Here is a 20,350-nt window from a genome sequence, read left to right on the forward strand (position 1 = left end):
GCCTGTTAGTGGAAAGTAACTATGGCTTTGTTATATCAAGAAAGCCAAATCTCAAAATAAATCACCTTCAGTTCATGAATAACCTGAAATGCTTTATTGCAAATCTTGAAAAACTTCAGAGCCAGTTAGAGTTAGTGTCGAGCTTTAGTTGATCTATAAAAATGTCGTTTGGATTCGAAAAATGCGCGTTTGTTAATGTCAAAGCTGGAAGAGTTTAAGAAAGGAACAATCCATTTTATTAGACCGTGAGGTTTTCAATTTGCTACAACCAGAAATATAAGTATCTAGGAATAAAAAAAACTTAAACAAAACTAAATATAGATCATATGGAAAAAAAGCCTAGTAGAGGAATCCCTACAGAAACGCTTTAAACTAATACTTAAAACTTACCTGTGCCCTTGGGCAAAAGTCGTAGCAATTAACACCTGGATACTGTTAGCAGTCACGTACATCTGTTATATACTCAAATGGAGTCCCACTGATCTGGAAAGAATAAACAGATACCTAAGAACAATACTTAGAGAGTACAGAGGTCACCACCCTAATTCATCGGTCTACAGAATGTACTTACCTAGAAATCAAGAAAGAAGAGGTCTAAGAATCCTAAAATACGCATATAATAAAAATATAGAAAACCTATATACTTAACTTAAAATAAATCCATACAAAGCTTACAAAGCAATTGTTGGAATAGACAACAGGCTTTCCCCTCTTAATCTTGCCAAAAACGAAACGACCTGCAAATGAAAATAAAAATGATTAGAAACTAAACAAGCATGGAAACAAAAAAAAAACTACTTGTAAGATTTTTTCCAGCACTAGAAGATAATAAGGTGGATCCTAATTCATCCTGTTGCGCATCTGTTAGCGCAGTAACTTAATACTAGAAACGGAGCGATTTATCATAGCCATACAAGATCAAATAGTTTGTATCAGAAACTACAAAAAGCACATATTGCATTAAGAAGTACTTAATAATAAATGTAGACCGTGGGGAGAAATCAGAAACCATACAATATCTAACAACAAACTGCTCGTACTTAGCTACCAGAGATCACAAAATTCTACACGATGACGTAGCAAAAGTTATACACCAATCATCAATCATATGTAATTACACAAATGGTGCCATACTACAAATATAATTCCAAGTATATACTCGGACAAAACTGTTATAGCTGATCAGGAAATAATTCACACCACATATTGTTGTCTTTAATAAAAAAGAAAAAACAGCGAAGATAAATGATATAAGAATACCAAATGACAACAACTTAAAAGAGTACCGTAGCCAAAAAATGATCATATATTTAGGCTTAACAGATGAAATAAAAAATATATACTCACTTCGGTGTGATACGATCCATCCCATAGTTAACTCCGCTAGAGGTATATAGAAGCTCACCTGAAAAAATAACACATCTCGTGAGAGTTCCCTTTCAAAACTGTTCGTAAGCGGAAAGTTTTTTTGTCTTTCGACCGTTCGACACGGCACTTCGCCACGAAATGCCATTTGACTATCCTGTCCCGAACTAAAAGTAAATACTTTAACAACCTGGATAACTATTGTGTAAAATAATAATAATAATAATAATAATATTTATTATTTTTTTACTCTTAATTACTTTTTTATACTCTTAATTACTCTAACTGATTGGGTGTGTCGCGAATTGAATATGTTATAGTTAAGAAAAAAAATAAAAGGAAATTTTAGCTCATTAAAAAATCCGCCTGCAATATTAGAGATTATCTCTAATTCATTGTACACTAATTTATAACTTTTTTATAGTCATAAGTTTTAAGTAAATAAAGTTTTTATAGGAAAGTTATTTTTTGAATATAACATATTTTAACACTCATTTAAACTTTTATAAGTTCAAAATGCGAAGTTTCGAAGATATTCAACCATGAAAATATCCGAAAAGTATAGAGATCAATTAAAAAGAAAAAAGTGCTCAACGTAATAAAGTGGGCACTATCCAGATCCCAACCCTGTTAATTATCAAGTAGAGAACTACTCGTTAAATGCATGAGGATTTTTTTTTACGAATTTGAATTGGTTTTTTTTACGACTGCTAAATAAAAAAAACAAGTAGCAATTCTTTGGATGTAAAACTAAATGGAAACCACGTATACATTTTTTATCGCTATTGAATAAAGATAATGCTCATCAAGTAAATATTGAACAACCAAATAATTCGAAGAAATTTAAAGAGTACGAAAAAAACCTTAGGAGATTTTGCAGGTAAAACTAATTGAAACGTTCTAATGTTCTATAGCTGTGACATGTGCTTTTGCAGACTTTTTTAAATTTATTAATTTTTTAAAGAATCAGATTTTAAAAAGCAGTAAGTCCTGATGGAATTTCAACTTATATATCTATTTAAAAGTTTTCCTGAATTTCGAGTCAAGCCTTATACCTGTTCAACTTGGCAATGGAGTATTTATTTCTAAAATAATTGAGGAGCCGTCTGGAGTCCCTCAGGACTGGCTTTGCGCTTCTGTGTGTTTTTGATTATACAACCCAGCGGTTGAGTAAGAGGTATTAGATAAGATTAGATATTGTGTAGGTTGTGTTGAGCACATCAAAGATGCCTGCACAAAAATCTAGATAATTTTTTGAATGGTTTATGGAAAACGAAATGACTTTAAATTTAAGCTTAATGTTTTAATAAACTTCGGGTTAACATTTTCCACTCACATAAGCTAAATTACAGTTAAGTCTAGGAAGGATCTTGTCAGAGGATCTCTTGAGATTCCTTAGTTTTAACTTTTAGGAGCTGTAGTATACTTTTGTATGGCTGATGCGCAGTTGTTTTCGATATCCTTCATATGCTTGCTATATATGTATGTTATTTACTCCGTTGTTAATATAAATGTTAAAGTAGTATGATGTACTAATAAAGTGCAATAAAAGCAAGTGCTAATAAAGTGCAATAAAATGCAATAAAGCATGGTCAAACAAATCTTTAACACTAACTAAATTATACAAAAGAGAATTTATAATATTACAAGATAATGATGGAGTAATATCTAAACTTACTATGGTAATAGTAAATAATTTTAAGATTATCTTCTTGCAGATTTTAAAGAATGCTCTTTAGGAGCAGTTTAGTTTAGGAGCTCTATACGAGCAGATTAAGGTTTGAGGACGCAAGCCTCATAGCATTGTGTCCTTAAACCTTAATCTGGTGACAAACAGTAAACAATTATTCCAATTTCCTTCATATTTTCAACTTGGTCCCTGAAATGTTGAAAGTTTATAGTGGGGAAAAAGAAATTGCATGATCGCCCCTCCTGGATCAAATATTTTTCCCGTTCGGATATCTGGATAGAGGCTAATCATCAGGCGTGAACCATTTAAAAGTCGATCTATGTAATATAAGAGGTCTGAACATGAACTAACATCTGTGAACAAACAGATCTCACATTTTAGCCCTAACACAGTATTACCCTTGCGCTGTCTATACCTGTTTATTTCAGTCTACTATATTATATTTTACCCATGTACAAATCTTTATGTAATAAATTCGATTTCCCATACAGTTTTCGAAATTTTTTCCCACTGTATGAAAAATTCAAAAATTATTTAATAAATTACACGAAGTAAAAAGTTCTCACTGCGGAATATTTCTTTGAATTTATTGGTGAAATTAAATGTATTAGAATTTTAATAGGACAGAATCAGGAATAGTTTTTTTAACTTGTATCTACAGGTCGACGGATATTAATTCAAAAATTTCAAGGTTAACTCGGAAACAACCAAGGTTCATATGCTGTATTTTGATTTTTACAAATATTGCTCACAAAATCGACGATCTGCAAGCAAACCATCCAAGTGCAGACATTATTATTGCGAAAGACTTTAACATCCACAATGTCAACTGGCTGATGTATTATAAGAGTACTGATGATATGATACCTGCAAAAAATATATTGAAAGAGTGAAACAAAAACCTCAATTGCCCAATTGGATCAACATTATTCTGGTCCTTAGCAAAAGCAGTTAGTCAAGGTTTCTGTAGATCAAAAATTCCACCATTGACTGGAGAAGACGTTAAGGCAGACTTGCTGAGTTAGATATTTGCTTCAAACTCTACCGTAGACTTACAAGTCAAAACATCACTGGTTTTACCAACAAAGGCTTCTTCGATGCCAGAGATCCGTCACAGATATCTTTAAAATGTTCACAAAGCTACTGGCTCTGATGGAATACCGCCAATAATATTAAAAAAGTGTGCGATCGTGTTGACACCACCGCTGTGAAAACTGTTTTTGTTTTCATACAGAAGAGCTGTCTTTCCTGGAGGTTAGGGTCGGTTTGTTGTGAGTGAGGCACCATGTGTTTCTCCACTGCGACCCTAGGTCTATTGTGGCTCACTCCTAAGAGTTTTTGTACTTTTCCGACCAGGTCTGCCCTCTTTCGGAGTTCGGTAATTTGATTGGCAGAAACATTCTTAATGTCTTCCGTCTGAGGTAAGGCATTTCTGATGATGGCCTGCCTGGTCCTCTATAGTACCGGACATCTGCATAGGATATATTCTACAGTCTCGTCTTCCTCTATGCATAATCTGCATTCGGCGATTTCCGCCAAACCAATCCTATTCATGTGGTAGCGCAGTCTACAGTAGCCTATATACATTTCCATTAGGGCTTTTAAGTGCTTCCTGTTAAGTTCTCTTATAATAGTTGTTGCTTTCCTTGTTGCGTCTGGCATGAAAGCTTTCGCATGATTGTGTCCTGGTAATCCCTCCCAGTAGTGTTTTGCATTGATATGCACCAGGGTTGTGATTGTGTGTTTTCAGCATTGTAGGCAATTCCTAATGCTGGTTCTGGACCTATCAAATTAAATTCTACTCCTTTTTCGAGCACCTTATTTCCTGCAAGCTCAGCATGTCCCAGTATTTATGTTAAGGTAATTTTGTTACTTGCGCCAAACAGTATAAGGTCGTTTTTTGCTGCTCCATATTGTTCTAGATGCGCATGAGGTAGAGAATTTTAGCGCTTCTAGAGCCATCTGACTATCGCTGTACATTTTGATGGTTTTGTTTTCAATTTGCATTTGATTAAGCACAAATTTCAATGGCATGTACTTCTGCTTAATAGATTGATAAGGGCAAGATTTCTCAAGGCAGATAGATGTTTTGGTCTTTGAGTTAGTGCAGTATATTCCAGATTCCATTTTCAAATTAATTTTGGAGCCGTCTAAATATACTGGAATGTCCGCTTTCTCCAGCTACATCACTTTCTGATTTCAGTCCTCTCGGTCTGGTATGTTCACCGAGTATGAACTTGAGTTAAATGTTTTTCTTGATATTAGATTTGATGGCATTCCAAGTGTGCTTTTCAATTAGTTTAGTTGATTCCATCCAGACTTTGTTTGCCGAGATGCCATATATGACATGATACAGCCTTTTACTTTTGCCCAAAAACTGGAAACTGGCGCGGATTTAACCTATAACCAAAAAAGGAAAACAGATTGTCCGCCAACAATAAATTTGTCAACAAGCAAATTTTAAAATATCTGGAGTCCAGCAACACATTTTTTCGAAAATACAAGTCTACTGGCAATCTGTTGGCCTTCGTCACGCATGTTTGGTCCACGGCTGTCGAGAAATATGGTGGTTCCCGTACAATAGCTCTGGATATTTCAGAGGAATTCGATAGGGTCCGACATGAAGACCTCTTCAACAAACTATATTCTTATAGTTTATTGAAGGGGTTTTCTTTGAGGACTTTCTCGACAACACTTCTAATCTAATTTACAGCTTTGTATTGACAGTACATTGATGCCTTTCTTCAAGTCGTCAAAGCAGATGATTTGCCAGATGATGACAAAGCCGATACGCAGTGCCATAGCCGTCGGCAGGTAACTATTAATTCCGACCTGAAGATCTTTTTAGAGTGGGTTGAGTGCAATCTGATTGAGTTTAACGCAGTTCAAACCTGGCTAAATATAAGACTCAGATTATTGTATGTACAATGAAAGATACCTCTGCCGCCCCAGGCTTTATTATGTCCGGGATTACTTTGCCGATGTCTTCGTCAGTACGCTTAGGCGTGGATGTTAGATGCAATAGTCTTGGCCTGATAATGTAGCGGAATTAGTAGGCTTCTCATAAACTGGGGATCTCTTTAAAACGAAAATGCCGTATACACCACAACAGCTTCTGACGCTTTACAAGGCTAAGGTTTATCCATCTCTTAAGTATTGCTCTTACATATGGAGCTCTGCACCTAAACACATTTGGGAGTTTATGCCACCAACAGTGTTTCCCGAATATTACAATTTGTAGAACTTTAAGAAAAGTATCCATACTTTGGTAGCACTGGCGGTACAATCGGGTTTGCCTTTTTATGTTAGTGTAATTCGTAAAAAAAAATCTTGGGTACCTCCATCCATTTTTTGTTTCATATTTTCATTTTGATATACAAACACCCTTTATTATGGATGAGACAAAATGAGAGGCTTTCTGGATGTTTTCATCTAGAAAGCCTTTGGATATGCTATTTAATATATTCGTTTGCAGTGATAAATTATTTCTCCAGTGGACAATTTTATTCAATAGTCTTATGGCGGTCTACTTTTGTGACGTTTGTATCATCCTAAAGACATCCATTAGATTTTTTGTGGAAATTAACGGATGTCCGTTGGATCTTTATATTTCCAACAAGAGGATTCACTTTGGATTTCTTTAGGACACATTTGTGCTGATATCCTATTTTTATTAACTGACCTACCAATATTGGCTTATCAAACTTACCATCGGCACCATAATCTCATCTTCCAAATACCGTGCCAGAGAGCTGCCGAATCTCCTTCCGCAGCGCGGCGCGCGGGATCAGCTGCCTGCCTGGATCCGTGCCACCCTCCTCCTCCTCTCCGCGTCCTCCGGTCTCTCCATCTGGTCCCTCTCGCAATATCCAGGCTCTGCCTCCATCTCTCCACGTTCTCGACGTGAATTTTCCTGCGCCAGCTAGCCGCAGTGTCACGACGGCCGTTTGCCGGGCAGCAACGCGTGTCATAGAGCAGAGCTTCGATTCGTCCTGTCTGTCTGTCATCACCTTCTGCAGCGCTCTGAGCCGCAGCTCTATTTTCTCGGGGGTGCGGAAAGTGCTGGCTTGTCGTACTCGACGCGGTTTTTTCACGGTTCTGTACAGGTTCGTTTTCTTTACGAATTAGTTCTTTTTTTATTTTGGTGTGCTAGTGTTTCGAGTGTGTTTTCGGTTGAGCGCCCGGTTGGTTACGGTTTCGGGGAGAGGGGAACATTTGAGACCGGTAGGTTGAGAAGAAATATTTAAACATAACAATTTTATTTATTATTTTATATTGTTGTTTGCTACAGTGTGTAGAAGTCGACTTAGAAGTTTATCTCTAGAGTAATTTTTTGTGGTTTTTTTTATGAACCACAAAAAACCATGAACAAAATAAATAATTAGTTTAATTTGAATTATTTCTCTCATATGTTATCTTATATACAGATTAAAAATTTAAATATTAATAGGAAATGCTTAATGTCCCTATGTGCAATCTAACTTTGGACTTTTTAAGAGAATAGCTTTGCTCTTTTAAACAATAAAAATGTTCTTTATTTGTCAACTTCTAGAGAAAAATGTAATTTTGTAAATGTAAATAATGACAGTCTAACACTCCAGTTATAGTTACAACTAACAGCCTTTTTCTCAGACAGCACAAATGCGTCCTATGGATATTCAAAGGTCATCTCTTTTTTGAAATATAAAGGTCCAACAGACATCTGGTAATTTCTTCTTAAAATTCAATGGATGTCCATATGACGGACCAATGAATGACAAATGTCAGAAAAGTAGGGCGCCATAGGACCATTGAATAAAATCGTTCATTGGACGAATAATTGTCAATGTAAATGCATATATAATATAGTACCTATGTCTAAATTTTGTCTCATCCAAAATACAAGGTGTTCAGAAAATGTAATTTGTATATCCAAGGTTTTCTCTTGTTGGAAATAAAAAGGTCCAAAGAACATTCGTTAATTTCTTTTGAAAATTCAATGGGTGTCCATAGGATAATACAAATGTCATAAAAGTAGACCCCATAGGATCATTGAATAAAACTGTCATCCAATGGATGAGGCTAACTTTGTCTCATCCTTAATACAGGCTGTTCGAAAAATTAAGTCTATATATCTATATAATAGTTAAAGAAAAAATTAATGGAATCTCTCCCAGATAGCACAAAGAAGACTCTAAAAAGTTTTGAAAACCTCTTATGTACGACATAAATATCCGAAAGATTTTTTTTGCAATAAAATACATTACTGAGATGCCAAAAAAGGTATATATTTGAATACTGCAATTCTTACTGTTTGTACAAAAAAAAGATAAACATGTTTTTCTGGATTGATCTATAACTAGAAAATAGGAATGATAACACTTATTATCTAAAATTTCAATACGTACTTTATATTAACTCGTACTCATTATAATTAAAAGAATATTAATATAAAACAAATAACAAAATACTACTTATAAAATGGATTAAAGTTTCTTTAACTCAAATTTTAATTTTAAACTTTACTACATAACTACAAAAGCTCAAAAGTATTTTAAAATTATCTATAAAACGAACTACATGACATTTAATAAAAGGATCCATAAAAATCACAACTTTGCTTTTCAGTTTGAAACAAGTTTTCAGGGCCACTAAGAATCCGACAACTAAAGTGTAGAAAAGGGGCTAGTTATAATCATTTTCACTTCCTAATATGCAAATTTGTAACTCCCATAAAACCTCTTTATAACTGTTTTGCCCTAAACAACTTTAATTTAAAGTTTATCCATTGATACTCATTAATTTTGCAATTCTTGCACAAAAGGCATACAAATTTTTACCTAAAAAATATCTTATCATCTATATTTCAACTCATACTTACTGCTCTATTAAAATTTATTGAATTCACTGAATAATTCCTTATTTTCTTTAGAACTGCCACTGATGTAAAAAACTTTGGTAAATTGGAGTATAATAACTTTCGTTGCCGTCACCAAACACCATAATATAAATGAATTATATGGTTAATATTATATTATTGCATAAGGGTCTTTAAATCTTTATCTACAAAAAAATAAGAAGGAAATTACATTATGTTTCCAACCCTTTAAAATATGGATTGTGAACCTAAGTGAAGTGATATGAATAAAATGGTAGTAAAACTCATATTTATATATGGTTCAATTTCTCCGGGAAGAAATGTTACATGAACTACAGAAATTTAGATACCATATTCCGAAGGGCCACCAGCGAAGAAGCGGAGCAAGTTCAAGCGGAAAATTATTAACCCGGAGCAATTCTGTAAAATTGTAGGACATTTTAAAGCACAGTTAAAAATTGAGATAAAAAACAATCCCACAGCTGGTGGTTCTAGACACTAAGATAGAGGCAGCCTAAATGATTTGTAAAAATCTACAAGCCAGAATTTACCGCAGACCTTCTGCTTCACAACAATAAAGTTGTAAGGATATTAGTAGGTCGTCTCACAGTATACTGTAAGCTTAGCAATAGTAATTGGCAACAACATAAATCTTGACAAACATTCTCTATAGGTTATATCACTAGAAGGAAGAAACCCCTTAACATCTATGGTGCAACTGCAAAGCATTATGTTAAGCTTAGATTGATAAGTCTAGTTTGGAGAAGTTACGATAATCGAAGCTACAATCTTCGTAGGTTACATTACTAAAGATATGCTACCAATTCTAATCTTATCATTACAATCAATAATAAAAATAATTTGCCGGGCAGAAACGCGTGTGAACAGATCTGTCATCACCCTCTGCAGCGCTCTGAGCCGCAGCTCTATTTTTTCTCTATTATTCTCGTGGGTGCGGAAAGTGTTGGCTTGTCGTACTCGACGCGTTTTTTTCACGGTTCTGTACAGGTTCGTTTTCTTTACGAATTAGTTCTTTTTTTTTGTTTTGGTGTGCTAGTGTTGCGAGTGTGTTTTCAGTTGAGCTCCCGGTAGGTTAATAAGAATTATTTAAACACAAAAATGTTCTTTATTATTTTATATTTCTTATTTGGTATAGTGTGTAGTTTATTGACCAACTTAGTTTACCTCTAGAGTAACTTATTGCGGTTATTTTTATGAACTACAAAAAACCATGACCAAAATTAATACTAAGTTTAATTTGAATCATGTGTTATCATTTCTCTCATGTGTTACCTCATATACAGATTAAAAATTTTAATATTAAGAGGAAAAGCTTAAGGTCCCTATGCGCAATCTAACTTTTGATTTTTTAAAAGAATAGTTTTGCTCTTTTTAATAATAAAAATGTTCTTCATTTGTCAACTTTTAGAGAAAAATGCAATTTGGTAAATGTTCACTGTTAATAATGACAGTGTAACACTCCACTTATAGTTACAACTAACAGCCTTTTTCTCATACAGCACAAATGAGTCCTATGGATATTCAGGTTTCCTCTTTTTGGAAGTATAAAGGTCCAACAGACATCCGGCAATTTCTTCTGAAAATCCAATGGATGGATGTCCATAGGATGATATAAATGTCACAAAAGTAGGACGCCATAGGACTATTGAATACAATCGTTCACTGGACGAATAATTTGTCAATGCAAATGCATATACCTGGTGGTGCGTCGCCGAGCGGAACATCGGAAATCCCATGTAAATTTTAAGAGGGTCAATTATTGGCTTCCCTGTACATTTTACAGAAAAAATGTAAGATAACTTTTTGAAGAGACCAATCTGGCAAACCCTCGTGCAAAGTTTCAAAAAATTTTAATAAGCGAATCTTGAATTATTTAATTAAATGTAATTGCAAAATTACCAAATTTTCGGTTCAGGTAAAACCAGACACCAGCCACCAGCAAACAATTTGTTATAAGGCTTTGTCAAATCTGACGTACAGCCGAATACAAGAATTGTTTTTTTTTTCGTTTTATCAATCTCACAACCATACATTCAAAGTAAGACACGTTAACATTACTTTTTTATCTAAACTTATTTAATATAACGATGAAGTTAAACCAATAACAATTATTATTATCGATTATTAAAAAAATAATTTTATCATACTTAGAATTTAAATAAACCAAAAGCAGTATCTGAAATATTTTCAATTTATTTTCCCATCAAGCCTATCTGGTCCATTTCAACCTTTAAACCTATTAGTAAATTCGAGTCCAAAGACATTGCAATAAATAATTGTAAATGTTTAACTCAGAAGAATGAAAATAGATCCGAAAAAAGAGAAAACAGAACTCTTAATATTTTAGTAACTGTGGAAAAATAAAATAAAATTAAATAAAATACAATAACTTTTTTAAAAATTATAGAGAATTACATAAAAACATCAATTAATCAAATGTTCATACAATCCCCCATTAACAGCTAATCAATATCCTAACCGATCATAAAATTCATTTCTAACGTTACTAAATTGGTATTGGGAAATTTTATTACATTCTAACGAAATAGCGTTTTGTAACTGGTTTGGATTCTCAAATTTTACACTTTTATAAATGACACTTTTTAAATGAACCCACAAAAAGACGTCACTCGGTGAAAGATCAGGTGACCTGGCTGGCCAAAGTATCCGGTACCGTGGACCAATAATCTTGCCGTTAAAAGCATTTTCCAAGCACTCCCTAACCATACGGGCATTATGGGCCGGGCAACTATCCATTTGGTACCAGATCATTTGATCTTCCTAAACAACTTCTTCCAAGGCGGGTACAATTTGATTTTGAAATAAGTCCAAATAGGTTTCAGCTGTTAGGTTATAGTCCATAAGAAAGGGTCCAATGATATGGTATCCGATAATTACCACGAATACATTTGTTTTTTGGGGATATTGTGTCCGAGTATGAACAAAGCGATGTTCATTTTCTTGGCTCCAATACCGGCAATTCGGAACATTTGGTTCATTGTTGAGGGTAAATGTACATTCATCGGTAAAACAAATATTTCTTAAAAAATTCGTATCTATATTTGCTCTTTCCATCATTTTTAAACAAAATGCCATTCTTCGCTCTTCATCTCCTTCCTGCAGCTCTTGATGTTTTACGAATTTATACGAATAATATTTGTGTTTTTTTAAAGTGCGCAATACCGTTGTATGATGTTTATTTACCTCTTGCCCAAGAACCCTCGTACTAACCATCTTGTTTTCCTCCACACTTAGTAGAATATTAAGATCTCTGTTCACTCTTTCTTCGGCTCTATTTTCGATATCCTGAGTTGAACATTTACAATTATTTATTACGGTACCTTTGGACTCGAACTTATTGACAATACGTTTAATAGTTGAAATGGACCGAATGGGCTTGATGGGGAAATAAACTGAAAACATTTCAGATACTGCTCTAAAACTGTTTCCCGCATAATGCCACTTAAAACTATTTTTTCGTCGATTGAATAATTCAAGATTCGCTAATTCAAATTTTTTGAAACTTTGCACAAGGGTTTGCCAGATTGGTCTCTTCAAAAAGTTATCTTACATTTTTTCTATAAAATGTACAGGGAAGTCAATAATTGACCCCCTTAAAATTTACATGGGTTTTCCTATGTTCCGCTCGGCGACGCAGCACCCGGTATATTTGTGTAAAAAAATGCGTTCTTTCTGATTCTGCATTAAAAAATGGTGGTTTCCATTTAAAAAACATATTGATGACGTCATATCTCTTTTATGAGTCATCCTGTATATTTAATTTCCACGTAGAAAAACCCTAAACCAAATATTAATATCGACGGGCTTGGGCTTTTTTTTCAGATACTGTCCATTTCATCTTTATTGAATTTATCCGTTTTTTTATGGATGCACTGTATAAAATGGTATGTCTAAAGGCCTTATTAATGAAGTCGTCCAATGGATAAGTCAACATTTTGTCTCATCCATAATACAAGGAGTTCGGAAAATATAACTTGTATATCTAAGGAAAAAAATGTTTTCTCTCATTAGAAAGGTCCAAAGAAAATTCGTTAATTTCTTCTGACAATCTAATGGGTGTCCATAGGATATTACAAATGTCATAAAAGTAGACCGTCATAGGACCATTAAATAAAATTGTCTACTGGACGAATAATATATCAATGCAAAGAGATATAGTATTAAAGAGCAAGTCTAAAGCCTTCCGCATGAAGTCATCCGACTGATGAAGCTAACTTTCTCTCATCCATAATACATGCTGTTTGAAAAATTTAGTCTATATATCTAAATAATTATTAAACAAAAAAATAGATGGAACTCTTCCAGATGGCACAAAGAAAACTTTAAAAAGTCTTAAAGACATCTGATTTACGACATGAATATCCAAAAGATCGTTACTGGAATGATGAGAACCCGCACGTATTTAGTGAAGGGCATACCCAGTACCCCCAGAAAATTAATGTCTTGGGCTGCCCAGACACCACAAACACATTGCATGCATATACCCAGAATATCTAATTGGCGTATTCATATATGCCAGGCATATCTTATATCTCCATTGGCATATGATAGGCATATCTATTTATTTTCTATATACTAGGCATATCTGTTGCATATATTGGGGTTATTTAATTCATATGCCCGCAATATTTTTTTCAAGGTATATCTAACTATGTATACAGGATGTCAATTTAAAAAGTGTCAATGTGAATATTTCGTAAAATATAAAAGTTGCAAAACTGCTGTTTGGAATATTTGCCATAGAGGTTGGAAAAACTAAAACCACCATATTTTTGTTAAGATATGAGCATCCTTAAGCAACTCCTACTCCAATATTCAAATTGCACTACCCTTTTCTCATAATTTAAATTAAGGGTCTTTTTGAATAGTATTCATTTACATAAGAAAAATTGACCCATTTACTACTCAATGACCGTTAATTGAATTGCCAAAGGAGGATCTATAATAAAGATACGGTGGTTCTCTAGTTCCACCAATCTCTTTAAAACTTATTCCAGACTGCATTTTTTCAACTCAAATATTTTCTGAATTAAAAGTAAAATTGTAAGAAATTGAAAATGATAAAAAAAGAACAATTGTCAAATACATGCTTCCTTTTTATTTTTTTTTTAATTTATGAAGACTCAACTTCTTATTCTTTTCTTAAAGATAAATTTAGGTCAAGATTCTTTTGCAATAAAAAAAACCATGTCGAGCAAAAATAAGAATTAAATGTTACTTACTGTAAATTGAGAACATTTGTACATAAAGAAATTGAGATACAAACTACTGTATAACAAATATCATGGCATGTTTTATTATTTTATCTCAAAAGGTTTTAAAGTATCATTAGATTGAAGAGAATAATATAACAAATATTTTATAAATACCACTTTAAATAAACATTGATCTTCAAGACTATACATTTTATAGGAAAAAACTAAAACAAAAATTAAAAAACAATTTAAAAACAAACTCTTGTGGATTAAACTTATAAATTATTAAAACTAATATTTTTTAGACATTTAAACTGGTTATTAATTAGTTGCTTAATTAGCTTTACATTACACAGGTAAAAACAATAAATATTAAAAAGCAATAAATATTTAAGAGTAAAGAAACTAAAAATTAAGAATGTTCAGTTACATTTTTTGGCTATTCTATATGTTTTATTTTTCTTAGAGCTGGCTTTCAAAAGTATCTCTATTTCTAAAAAAGAAAAAAAAATATCAATATTGGTAATTCATTGAATCAGAATATTCAGTTTATAAATAAATAGTAAAAACAGTGAATTAGAATAAATCCTTACATAGTAAATCAGAGTATGATAATGAAGTCAGTCACTGATTATCGTCACTTATATTTTTCTGTGAGATCTGATGCTTTAGCTAAATAAACGACAATATTAGAGCAAAAGAAAACAACTAAGGATATATAACATAACCAAATAATAATTCTTTTTAAAGTGGTATATTAACTGCAAAAATGAAATACAAACATACTTCCCAAACGAAATTTTGAAAATTAAATACATATATAATTTATTAAAAAATAGATTTTTTTTTTTTAAATTTAAAACTCTTGTGTTGGATATCCCGCTGGAATATCCAACAGATATAAAAATTGGATATTCCCTGCATATTTGTTAAATATATACCAGAAATATTGCTTCTGCATATACGATATATGGCATATTCGTGAGATATTCCAGGCATATTGCAATATATTTCGTCAAATGAGATATAGGTGTCATATTCCAGGGATATTAGGTGCGGCCTGGGTGGTATATTGGGAGATGGTATTATCGGCCTAATATTTATACCAGAAAATTTAAATAACATGTATGCTGAAATGCTACAGAGGTCTGTCGAACCACTAATAGTGCGGGAATTAGAAAATCAGAGGTCCATACATACACGGAAATTTACATGTTACCGGAATGTTAACTGTTGAATGAAAACTGTTAATATCGTTAGTGAAACACGTATTGAGAGTGAAAATAAAGTGTTTTTTATTGGAAAAACCGTTTTGTGATTTGTACTACTAATCAAATTAGAAAGAAACGTAAAAAACAGTACAGGATAGAGAAGCTGGGGTTGCACTGGCAAAAGTTTCTTTGTTATGAAAGGGTCAATACCATACATCTCTCTACTTTAAAATAATGGCGGTTTAAAATGTGATGGATTTTATAGGGATTTCCTTTCGATCGATGTTGTTTTGAGTTTTAAGTAATTTCAACTGTATATAGTACCATTTAATATTATTATTGTTTATGTGTGATGGTATCACTAATTGTTTTAATTAGATATTAGTCCTATTATTGCCTCATGTAATGTAATGAAAGTGACACATTGACAAAACTGCTCTTGACAATGGCAATAGCCAAAACGCACCGAGCAAATTAAAGTTTTTAATATACAGTGGAGATTTGGATTTTTTGATTTTCTTACCCTTAATAATGTGACACTGAAAAATACCTCAACTCTCTACTCTTCCCAAACATTATGCCTTTATACTTGCTTGGCCACTTTTTATAATTTTTCTTAATAGTGGAGTTATTCCAAAATTTTGAAAAACAGGTTTTATTACACCTTTTTTTAAGTTAGTGGGCAGGTCGCAAGTAACCAATTATAGACCTATAAGCATTTTAAGTCGTATCTGCAAAGTGTTCAAAAGCCTAATCTGTGATTTTCTGTAAACCGGTCTAAAGGGCTGTTTTATCGACCAAAAGTTTGGATTTCTTCAACAACGTTCAACTGAACTTAACTTACTTTCCTTTACTGATTTCCTGCTGAAATTATTGAAACAAGGTTGCCATATTCACGCTTTTTATACAGATTTCTCCGAACATTTGATCGAGTTAACCATTCAATTTTAATTAACAAGTTAGAGAGTCTTAATGTAGTAATCGTTTATTTGGAAAAAATACTATTAATACAAAGTTTGGTAACATGAAAAATCTTCAGTCTTAGTCCTTAATTAACCAAAACTATAAATAATAACAACAATAACAAAAAGAATAATTTTTTTCTATCTCAAAAAGCGAAAAAAACGCTTTTTTGGGTACTTTGGCGTCATCTATTTACAAAATTCAAGTTAAGCTTTTTACATGCTCTTTTAACGATTTCCGCAAAAAAAGTGTGTAGGTACTTTTCGTCAAAATGGCCTTTTTTTCGACGGATTTACTGTACTATACCATTTTACAATACCAAATACACAATTTGCACCCCAATTTAGAATACCATATTTATTTTAGAATTTAAAGTTAGCTTAGATAGACTTCTGGCTAATATGATTGGATAAAAACTTTATCATTTTAGAGCACAGATTTTCTACAAGATACTCCAATTTAATTGAATATTTCTTTATGCAGGTCTTTTATACGCAAACTTATATCATATTCCATTTAAAAACTATGGTTAAAAAAATTTTATGGTTATTCTTAATACAAATAAGAAACTCTTGTAATAAAACGGTTTAATAGCAGTCATGAGTATAAGCCCATAAAGCTTTGAGATACTATAATATAATATTTATAATGGTCTTAAAACCCCTATATAAATTGCTTTAAGCCATCATAAAACCACGCGAATGTCACATTTTCACGAAAAATCATAAACCCTAATATTATTTTAGTCTTTCATAATTCCATAAGAAAAAGAGAAAACGCATAAAGTACAATACTCTAGTTAAATTTTTCTTGTCTATTTAGTTTTAATTTCTTGTCCAAACTAGAAGACCTTTTTATTTTTTCCATTCCGCTTGCTTTGCCAAGGGCGGATTTAACGAACTAGAACGTCAAATATGAAGCAAAAAGGTCAAACAAAGTAGAATTAAGTTGGGTTTGCTTTAAAAATAAAACTCGACATTTCAGAAACATATGATATTCCTTTTAACTAAAATTTTAATTTTCCGATACTTTAAGTGCATGTTTTCAAATGGATATTTTCAATTTTCAAAGAAATTCTCCATCTCAAAATCAATTCGACTAAAACGCGAAAACGTTTTTCTTATTCCCCCAAGGTAAATTGCTGCTATGTAATTAGTTTTCGGTTGCCTTAAAAGGCAACGTTTGCTGATTTCAGAAATTTAAAGATTTGCTTTTAATAAGGAAATAGAAATAATTTCTTTTTTATATTTAGCCAAATTTTAGGCTTTTTTTTAAATTCTCAGGCAAGGAATATTATTTTCACCAATAAAAAAGGCTGCCTATTTATGCATAAGGCATAAAAAGATTCCCTATAACTAAACAGAATGACAAATTTCAATATTAAAAGAGAGCTATGAAACTAAATGAGTATGAGCGAATTGTTTTTTCTTTTTCAGAGCCTTAAACATTATTTATTAGATTATTACTACATTTGAAATTTACAAAGAATAAGAAACACAATAATGATGTCAACCCCTAGAAATTTTTATTCTTGATATATTTGAATTTTCGACATTAGAAAGTTTGTGATTTGCAAATACATCTGTAAATTAAGATATGAGAATATTGTTAGAATCTTACACGCACCGAGTGGCTCTGGATAAAGGAAACATTCTATAACTTTTTGTTCTTTGATGTATTTACTTGTTTTCTGTCACCAAAAAATCATCTTAATTTTAAATATAATATATTTTTAGAAATTTTGATAGAAAATCATATTCTAGAAACAATGATATCCTAATCTAATTTTTTGGCATATAAAGTAAGTACAATAAAATTATAAATTTTGAACTAAAGTGCTGAGTTGAATAATATAAAATGTTAAATTTGTAATGAGTATCTGTCAAAAAATAATTTTTGGGTGTTGATTTTATGTGTTCTACTGGATTTTTCAAAATAAGTAAACGTTTTTGTAGGGTTAGTTTTTTGAAACACAAAAATAAAATATATAAATAAAGTATAAGCAGTTTTTAATGTGAATTTCAAACTATTTGCTAATAGATATGTCTCATATACCGCAAGACCATTAAAATATCTAAAAAAAATTTTTAAAATGCTCCTATAAAATTAATAATCTTATAGGCAGATATAAATCAGGAAAGTTGTCAATTATTTCAAAATTTTTAGTTCTTAATAACCCTTTTAATCTACTTTAAGTAATAAAGAGAATATTAAATGTAAAAATAAAATTAATTCATATTATTGCTATTCCACAAAGCTTTTAGATTTATGGATTTAGCGGAGCCTAAAACTGTGATATGTCTGTGAGAAATAAAAAAGCCTTACTACCCTACCGAACACTTTACAACTACAACTTTACCCTACTGAAAAAGGATTAAGATGTTTAGAGATTCTACTCTACAAAGGTACAAGTCAATTTCAGCTTACAAGCCAATTTCTCTCTTGCTATTTTTTTCCAAAATAGTGAAGAAACTTATGAAATGCAGAATGTTGCATTTCTTCAAAATGCATAATAGCTTGAAATATTATACCTTCGAAATATTTTTTGGTCATTGTGCTTCTGTGGTTTTTCACGATTTTTCAAACACCTTTGATTTTATAGTTTATAGTATTTTACTGAGAAAGTTGTTAATGTATGAAAAAAAAAACTTTTTTCTTTATAAAAATCTTTTGCAGTGGTTATCAATAACAGAAATGCTGCTTATCGCAAATTGCGCCAAGAATGAACCCCTGCAAATCGTGTCAACTTTGTTACTTTGAGACATGCGTGCCAGCAGATCGATACCTGCAAAAAATTTAATGAGAGAGTGAAGAACGAACTTCTCAAAGGCTTCTAATGGATCAAAACTATAGCCAGTTCCGACCTATAGCCAAAGCAATTGGTCAAGGCTTCTGTAGGTCAAGAATTCCCCCATCTTGACTAGGCAAGATGATTCCATTGCAATGACCGAAAAGGAAAAAGAGGACATGCTAGATCAAATCTTCGCATCAAACTGTACCGCAGACCCACCGGGAAAAAAACCACTGACTTTGCCCATAGTATTAACAAAGTGATCGTCCTAACACCCCCGTTGTGCAGACTGTTTTCTCTTTCACGCAGAAGAGGTCTTTAACGTGGAGACTGGAAACTTGCGTGGATTTAACAAATACCTGGATAAGAAAAAAAAGACGGTGCCCAACAATTACCGTCCGATTGCTTTAGTTCCGGCAATTGCCAAGGTACTGGAGAAACTTATAAACCAGCAAATTTTGAAATATCTGCAACATCATTAGCAACCGTGAGTGCGGTTTTCGAAATTACAGGTCTACTAGTGATCTGTTGCTCTATGTCACGAATATTTGGACCAAGGCTATCGAGACATATGGTGAATCCCGTGCAGTAACTCTGGATATTTCAAAAGCATTCGATAAGGTCTGGCATGAAAACCTCTTAATTAGTCTGTATTCTTATAATTTGCAATATGATTTGCTCTTGTTGCTTGGCTTTAAAGTTTCCTCGAGAACAGATTCATTCAGGTCGTCGTTAATGGATACATCTCAGAGATATTTCAAATTAATGGTGGTGTCCCTCAGTTACTCTCCTCCTATTATATATCAATGACATTCTCAAAGACCTCTAATCTAATTTACAGATGAGAGTAAATTGGTGTCTTCCTTCAAGTCTCCCAATCAGATCAGATTACTTCAGCAGACATCCAGTGCTCTACGCGTCGCCAGGTAACAACTATTAATGCCCACCTGAATATCATTTCAGACTGGGGTAAGTGTAATTTAATCAATCAAGTTTAACACAGGTAATTTACAAAGAAGGTTGCTTCTGTCGCCCTAAGTATAATTATGTTCGAATTTACTTTGCCACTGTCTTTTGCTTGTTTTGAAGCAGGACACGGAAACAGCTAAAACAGCTTCTTAAAACTTGGGACTCTCTTTAAAACGGAAAGGCTGTATACACCGCAACAGCTTATACCGCTCAGATTCGTCCATCTCTAGAGTATTGCTCTCACATATGGAGCTCTGCACACGCACT

General features: G+C 32.7%; 1 protein-coding gene across 2 annotated transcripts in view; it reads left to right on the forward strand.

The window, feature by feature from the left end:
- Window positions 1–7,006: 7,006 nt before the first annotated feature.
- LOC126740302 (cyclic nucleotide-gated cation channel alpha-3) overlaps window positions 7,007–20,350 on the forward strand; it is a 438,418-nt gene continuing 425,074 nt past the window's right edge. For both annotated transcript variants that reach the window (XM_050446263.1, XM_050446264.1), the window contains exon 1: window positions 7,007–7,279. The gene's annotated coding sequence lies outside the window, so the exon portion shown is untranslated. The remainder of the gene's footprint in view (window positions 7,280–20,350) is intronic.

This window comes from Anthonomus grandis, chromosome 9 (assembly GCF_022605725.1).
Source record: "Anthonomus grandis grandis chromosome 9, icAntGran1.3, whole genome shotgun sequence".
In the NCBI taxonomy this organism is placed as follows: Eukaryota; Metazoa; Arthropoda; class Insecta; order Coleoptera; family Curculionidae; genus Anthonomus; species Anthonomus grandis.